Source organism: Dermacentor albipictus, unplaced genomic scaffold (genome assembly GCF_038994185.2).
Source record: "Dermacentor albipictus isolate Rhodes 1998 colony unplaced genomic scaffold, USDA_Dalb.pri_finalv2 scaffold_258, whole genome shotgun sequence".
NCBI lineage: Eukaryota > Metazoa > Arthropoda > Arachnida > Ixodida > Ixodidae > Dermacentor > Dermacentor albipictus.
In genome coordinates, this window is record NW_027225812.1 from 1 (window position 1) to 6,997 (window position 6,997).

At 58.3% G+C, this 6,997-nt stretch overlaps 1 non-coding gene across 1 annotated transcript; it reads right to left on the reverse strand.

Moving 5' to 3' along the window:
- Positions 1-1,446: 1,446 nt before the first annotated feature.
- On the reverse strand, positions 1,447-1,638 carry LOC139053840 (U2 spliceosomal RNA). Its single transcript, XR_011510823.1, has one exon. It is a non-coding gene; the product is annotated as a U2 spliceosomal RNA (small nuclear RNA).
- Between the last annotated feature and the right edge of the window lie 5,359 nt (positions 1,639-6,997).

Consider the following 6,997-nt stretch of genomic DNA (forward strand, 5'->3'; position numbering starts at 1 on the left):
TGGTCACTGAAACTTTCTCATAACGCACACCACTGTAGTCCAAAAAGAACAAAGCACGCACAATGGATATGATACAGCCGTCACCGCATGATTTCGCGTTTTCCTTATTGCATTACTTTCGTGGGCATGCGCGCTAGGGCCACGCAGGCCAGGAGGCAAGGGGAAAAATAAATAAGAAATGATACGCGATCCTCAGCATTGACTTGGCTGATGTGGCACTCGCATTTATGTTCTTTACCTTAGGCGAGCGCAACGCGCCAACTGAACTCCAATTTCCCATAACGGAAATTCGTATTTGGCCATTTGGTTGTATTTTTGGCTGATGTTCGCGTTTTTCGCCCGAGCATGCGCTTCACTGCGCCGCTCGTTGCCCCTTCAATGCGGCTTCACTGCCCTGCAGGCGTGTTCTGCGTCAAGCCGAACCACCAGGCAAAAAAGCCTGGGCGCCGCCATCTTGTTGAGAGCGGCGCCGGGGACACAATCGCGCCTAGCTCATTGAGTTTTCCCCCAAAACTGAACGAAATAGCCTTATTTAAATGAGAAAGATGCCGCGAGTGCCGGCAACGAAGGACCTTAAGGATTACCGAAGGGTAACTGAGGGCGACGCGACGAGCTTTGGAAAGAAGAATGATGGGTGTAGCGCTACGGGGGATAAGAATAGAGCAGATTCGGGGGGTGAGCGAACAAACGCGAGCTAATGACACCTTAGTTTAAACCAAGAAAAAGAAATGGGCGTGCGCAGGGCATGCAATGTGGGGGGAAGATCATCAATTAAGGGTTACCGACTGAATTCCAAGAGAAGGGAAGCGTAGCACGGGGTGGCGGAAATTTAGGAGGGCAGATTAGATTAGGAAGGGCGCAGGCACTAGACGGCGACCGTGGACCGGGCTTACACGTGACCGGGGTGCTTGGAGAATAATGGGAGAGGTCTTTGCCCTGCAGTGGTCGTAGCCAGCAGGATGATGATGACGAAAAGGTAGCAACAGGTATTCATAACATACAGGTTGGAAAGCTGAGGCACCTCTGAACCCTTGAATATATTTCGCCACACTTGGCCATACGACAAGTTTGTTTTCGAGGCGCTCGGTCCCACTGCAGCGAAAATGTTGCCGGAAATCGGGCACTCCATTTTTGTTTCATAGGGAACCTTTCTTCCACTAGGGCAGCGGATTTTCGCAGGGCGAGCTTGCTGTCGTTTACGGATCAAAGCGATAGTGAACTCCAAAATGCAGTGTTGGCTTTGAGTGGGACTTACATTGATTGCAAAACCCACGGCTAATCACCCTTCCCCCCCCCCCCCCCCCCCCCCCCCCAAGTGGCTCATTACAGCAGACAATCGTTCAGAAACACCGGCATCGTTGCGTATAGTATGGGAATGGTGCGTGTCACGTGAGTGCTCGCTTCGAGCTTGTGTTCTTCATTTTGATTGAATGAAGTCTCACCTAAGTGAGCGGGGGCGATCCCGGAGGTAGTGCAATACCGGGCCGACCTGCGGCGGAGGTGAAGCAGGCTTCAAGCACTCCGCCAACTTCCAAAAATAGGTTTAATATCGTGGGTCCATATAGAACCCGTATCAGATATTAAGCTGATAAGAACAGATACTACACTTTGATCTTAGCCAAAAGGCCGAGAAGCGATGTCTTTCACTTCACTCCATTGTACCACTGCTTGTGGGTGCCCTGGCGACATTGGTAACCTCAGCAACAGCGTGGGCAATCTTATAAAACCCAGCCCGTCTAGAGACTCTATGCTCTCTATCTCGCGAATCAACTCGCGACGCCTCAGTCTTTCACTGTTAACGAAACGCCGTCGCGTAGAAACGAGACCCGAGCGCAAGCTTGTTCGCAAGGCAAAACCAACGAAGGCAACCTCGTAGAAAACGGAACAGGCGAGCGGAAAACACGCGCAAGGGGAATGCTTACTTCCGTCTGAATGCGACCGCTCAAGGCGGCTTTCTTTGAGGCCTTCGTTTCAAGCCCGTGCGCAAGTGTAATACACTACGCGCATTTCCCTCATTTCCTTTTATTTACCGCAAGGCCCACTGAAAGTTTTCATACGGCACAGGCCGGGACGGATTGCAACGTGTCGATTCGACCGCTAGAATTAGGTAGCGCGCCTCATGTACGAATGAAAGAGAATGAAAAAAAAAAATAAATAAATATAGAAAAGGCTGCGCACTCCTTCCAACCGGAAACATAGAGGGCAGGAAGATCGCCATGTGGAGCACAGGTGTTGTTAAAAAAGAAAGAAAGAAAGAAAGAAATAGCGCTACCCCATCATCTTTACCGTGTGCGTGTATACACACACACGCACACATATGCACGCGCACGCACGCGCGCGCGCGCACGCACACACACACACACACACACACACACACACACACACACATACGCACACATGCTAGCATAGCTTAAGCACAGCTGGAAAGCTCAGCCTTGCGCAAGAAAAAAGGACCACGCCCTTTCGCAAGCCCCTTTGAAACTTTTAAATGAGAAACATGTGTACAGCGAGGTCGTTCGAAACTGGCGCGAAAACGCATCCGCGCCATCTGTGTGCGGAACTAGGAAAACCTACGGCCTTCGCCATACAGAAAGAAAGGTAGATGGCGCGAGCTAACGCTCCGTTGCATACTAAGAACGAGAGCTAGTGAATAATGGCAGAAACGTCTTGGGAAGAGAGAAAAAAACAACAACAACAAAAAAAAAGAAAGACACGCAAGTTGTTGGCTCGCGCAAGCATTCTATTTTACAGCGAGTAAAGAGCATAGCAACTTCTCACAAGAGCAGCAAGAAAGACAAGAAGAACGTGAGAGAGGGGGAGAAACAGGCGCGTTTCTTTGGAATGCAGAGCATGCTGCACACACTATGAAGTGCCAAAGAGACGGGGAAAGCAGATGGCGCGATTGTGTATGTCCTCAAAGCTTGAAAACAATTTCTAAACTACAAGGTGTGCCGAAGTCCGCCTACTCTCATCAGGTTGCTCCCGCCTCCAATTGCATTTAAATTAAAATTACAGTCGCCTCAGAGGCAGAGAGAGAGAGAGAGAGAGAGAAAATGTGTACACTTGCTTCGCGCAGCTGCACCCGTTCAAATTTTACAGCAACAAGAGCACTCCCGCAGGCACAAAGTCCGCTGCCGCGTCCGCCGGGGCGGAATGCACTCGCTTCCGTAAATTGTCGTGCGGCAGACTGCTGCATCGTAGCACACCTGAAACCGCGCAGACGTCAGCGATCGCCGCGAGATCGCTGCGAGCGCTAAAGTCCGAAACCACGTCCGCCGGGGCGGCGGGAGCTCGATACCCCTTCACGAAACTTCTGCGTGTACACCGCCGCACGGCCACGGCGGAGTCGCTGGCATCCTGCGCGCAGTTGCATTGCGTCGCGCCGGGAATCGTTGAAGCCCCACGCAGACGTCGGCGTCGGCCCCGACCTGGCTGCGAGCGCTCGAAGAGACCAAGTCCGAAGCCACGTGAGCCGGGGCGGTGTGAGCGCGACTAAGTCCGAGACGACGTCAGCCGGGGCGGCGTGAGCGAGACCAAGTCCGAGACTACGTCAGCCGGGGCGGCGTGAGCGAGACCAAGTCCGAGACTACGTCAGCCGGGGCGTCGACTAAGTCCGAGACGACGTCAGCCGGGGCGTCGAGCACGCCGCGGTCGCTTTTCCCACTCTTACTCGAAAAATGGCGAAGGGGCCGCGCTAGCGTGCCTTGAATCGGTGAGCGGCGGTACCGCGGCGATCGCGAGAGCTCAAATCGGCCGTGCCAAGGCCAAATATTGGCGCTCGGCTCGGCGCAGTACGCCGCCTTGTCGCACGAGTACGGCCCCGTGGAGGTCTGGTCACTTATCGCTGCTCTTATAAGGGGCCGTACCGCCCTGGCCGACGTTGTACCGTAGTGCCGTTTTCGGCTTGCGCGTGTTCGTGGTGGTGTCCGCGCACCGCTCCGCACTCGAGAATCGTGCCCACGACGACGCGAGCGCTCGGAAGAGACGCAAGTCCGAAACCACGTGAGCCGGGGCGGTGTGAGCGCGACTAAGTCCGAGACGACGTCAGCCGGGGCGGCGTGAGCGAGACTAAGTCCGAGACTACGTCAGCCGGGGCGTCGACCAAGTCCGAGACGACGTCAGCCGGGGCGTCGAGCACGCCGCGCGCGCTTTTCCCACTCTTACTCGAAAAATGGCGAAGGGGCCGCGCTAGCGTGCCTTGAATCGGTGAGCGGCGGTACCGCGGCGATCGCGAGAGCTCAAATCGGCCGTGCCAAAGCCAAATATTGGCGCTCGGCTCGGCGCAGTACGCCGCCTTGTCGCACGAGTACGGCCCCGTGGAGGTCTGGTCACTTATCGCTGCTCTTATAAGGGGCCGTACCGCCCTGGCCGACGTTGTACCGTAGTGCCGTTTTCGGCTTGCGCGTGTTCGTGGTGGTGTCCGCGCACCGCTCCGCACTCGAGAATCGTGCCCACGACGACGCGAGCGCTCGGAAGAGACGAAAGTCCGAAACCACGTGAGCCGGGGCGGTGTGAGCGCGACTAAGTCCGAGACGACGTCAGCCGGGGCGGCGTGAGCGAGACTAAGTCCGAGACTACGTCAGCCGGGGCGTCGACCAAGTCCGAGACGACGTCAGCCGGGGCGTCGAGCACGCCGCGCGCGCTTTTCCCACTCTTACTCGAAAAATGGCGAAGGGGCCGCGCTAGCGTGCCTTGAATCGGTGAGCGGCGGTACCGCGGCGATCGCGAGAGCTCAAATCGGCCCGTGCCAAAGCCAAATATTGGCGCTCGGCTCGGCGCAGTACGCCGCCTTGTCGCACGAGTACGGCCCCGTGGAGGTCTGGTCACTTATCGCTGCTCTTATAAGGGGCCGTACCGCCCTGGCCGACGTTGTACCGTAGTGCCGTTTTCGGCTTGCGCGTGTTCGTGGTGGTGTCCGCGCACCGCTCCGCACTCGAGAATCGTGCCCACGACGACGCGAGCGCTCGGAAGAGACGAAAGTCCGAAACCACGTGAGCCGGGGCGGTGTGAGCGCGACTAAGTCCGAGACGACGTCAGCCGGGGCGGCGTGAGCGAGACTAAGTCCGAGACTACGTCAGCCGGGGCGACGAGCACGCCGCGCGCGCTTTTCGCACTCTTACTCGAAAAATGGCGAAGGGGGCCGCGCTAGCGTGCCTTGAATCGGTGAGGCGGCGGTACCGCGGCGATCGCGAGAGCTCAAATCGGCCGTGCCAAGGCCAAATATTGGCGCTCGGCTCGGCGCAGTACGCCGCCTTGTCGCACGAGTACGGCCCCGTGGAGATCTGGTCACTTATCGCTGCTCATATAAGGGGGCCGTACCGCCCTGGCCGACGTTGTACCGTAGTGCCATTTTCGGCTTGCGCGTGTTCGTGGTGGTGTCCGCGCACCGCTCCGCACTCGAGAATCGTGCCCACGACGACGCGAGCGCTCGGAAGAGACGGAAGTCCGAAACCACGTGAGCCGGGGCGGTGTGAGCGCGACTAAGTCCGAGACGACGTCAGCCGGGGCGGCGTGAGCGAGACTAAGTCCGAGACTACGTCAGCCGGGGCGACGAGCACGCCGCGCGCGCTTTTCGCACTCTTACTCGAAAAATGGCGAAGGGGCCGCGCTAGCGTGCCTTGAATCGGTGAGCGGCGGTACCGCGGCGATCGCGAGAGCTCAAATCGGCCGTGCCAAGGCCAAATATTGGCGCTCGGCTCGGCGCAGTACGCCGCCTTGTCGCACGAGTACGGCCCCGTGGAGATCTGGTCACTTATCGCTGCTCATATAAGGGGGCCGTACCGCCCTGGCCGACGTTGTACCGTAGTGCCGTTTTCGGCTTGCGCGTGTTCGTGGTGGTGTCCGCGCACCGCTCCGCACTCGAGAATCGTGCCCACGACGACGCGAGCGCTCGGAAGAGACAGAAGTCCGAAACCACCTGAGCCGGGCCGCGGCGGGAGCTCGACGCCCGTCACGCAACTTTGGCGTACAAGCCACCGCACGGCCGCGACTGAGTCGTCGCCACCGTCCGGCTGGCTGCACTATAGCACGCCGGGAACCGGGAAAGAACCGCGCAGAGGTCGTCGTTTTGCCGCGGCGTTGGCGCGAGCGCGCGAAGAGACAAAGTCCGAAACGGCGTCAGCCGGGGTGTCGAGCACGCCGCCCGCGCCGGTCGCACTCGTGCTCGGAAACGGCGAAAGGGCCGCGCTAGCGTGCGGCCCCGTAGGGGCACAGAAAGGCGATTGTTCTGGAAACCGCGCTGTCCATAGGCGAGAGATTGCCGTTCGCGCATTCGGTCGACGCGCTGCGCTTTCACGACTTCGGCATTGCGCTGCCGACGTAAGCTTTCCATCTCGCTCGCGGCGCTGCGAGGCGGCACGATTTTCGCCAAACGCTCGTCGAAAGTGGCACGAGTACGGCCCCATGGAGATTTGGGAACTTATCGCTGCTATTATATGGGGGTCCCAGAGAGCAGTCGCCCCCAAAAGCGACCTGGGTGTTTGATATGCGGCGGGCTTCGTGCCCGTCAAGCGTGTCCCCGGTATCGCTCCCGTGGATCCCACAGCTGACGTCTGCAGCCTCATCCGCTTGATGCGTTAGGGGCTGGTTGTCGGACGACGCTTTCTCCACGATATCGAGTTGTGTTCCGCATCGTCCTCGGACGAGTCAAATGCGAAAGCGCCGAAGGCGCGGGCGTGACCCGTCGCCTGGCGGCTTTGCCGTCTCGGCTACGTTGCAAGTGTCGGTCGGTCCACCTGTGCTGCGGGCTCAAGAGAAACCGCAAGCCGTGATCGAGTCGACACAACCAGTCTATCGAGAATGTTGCGTGCTTCTTGCCGCGTGGCGATACCCGGCCCTTCGGGGAGGGCGCCGTAGCGAGCTCGAACGCCGTCGTCTCGGACTGTGCAAAGTGCTACTCTTTGCAAGAACGAAGCGTGCTGGGGCGCCTGAAGGTGGCCTCGGCATCGCAAAAACGGCGTCCGGCCTGCTTGACAGGCGGGACGCGCAGTTGAACGAT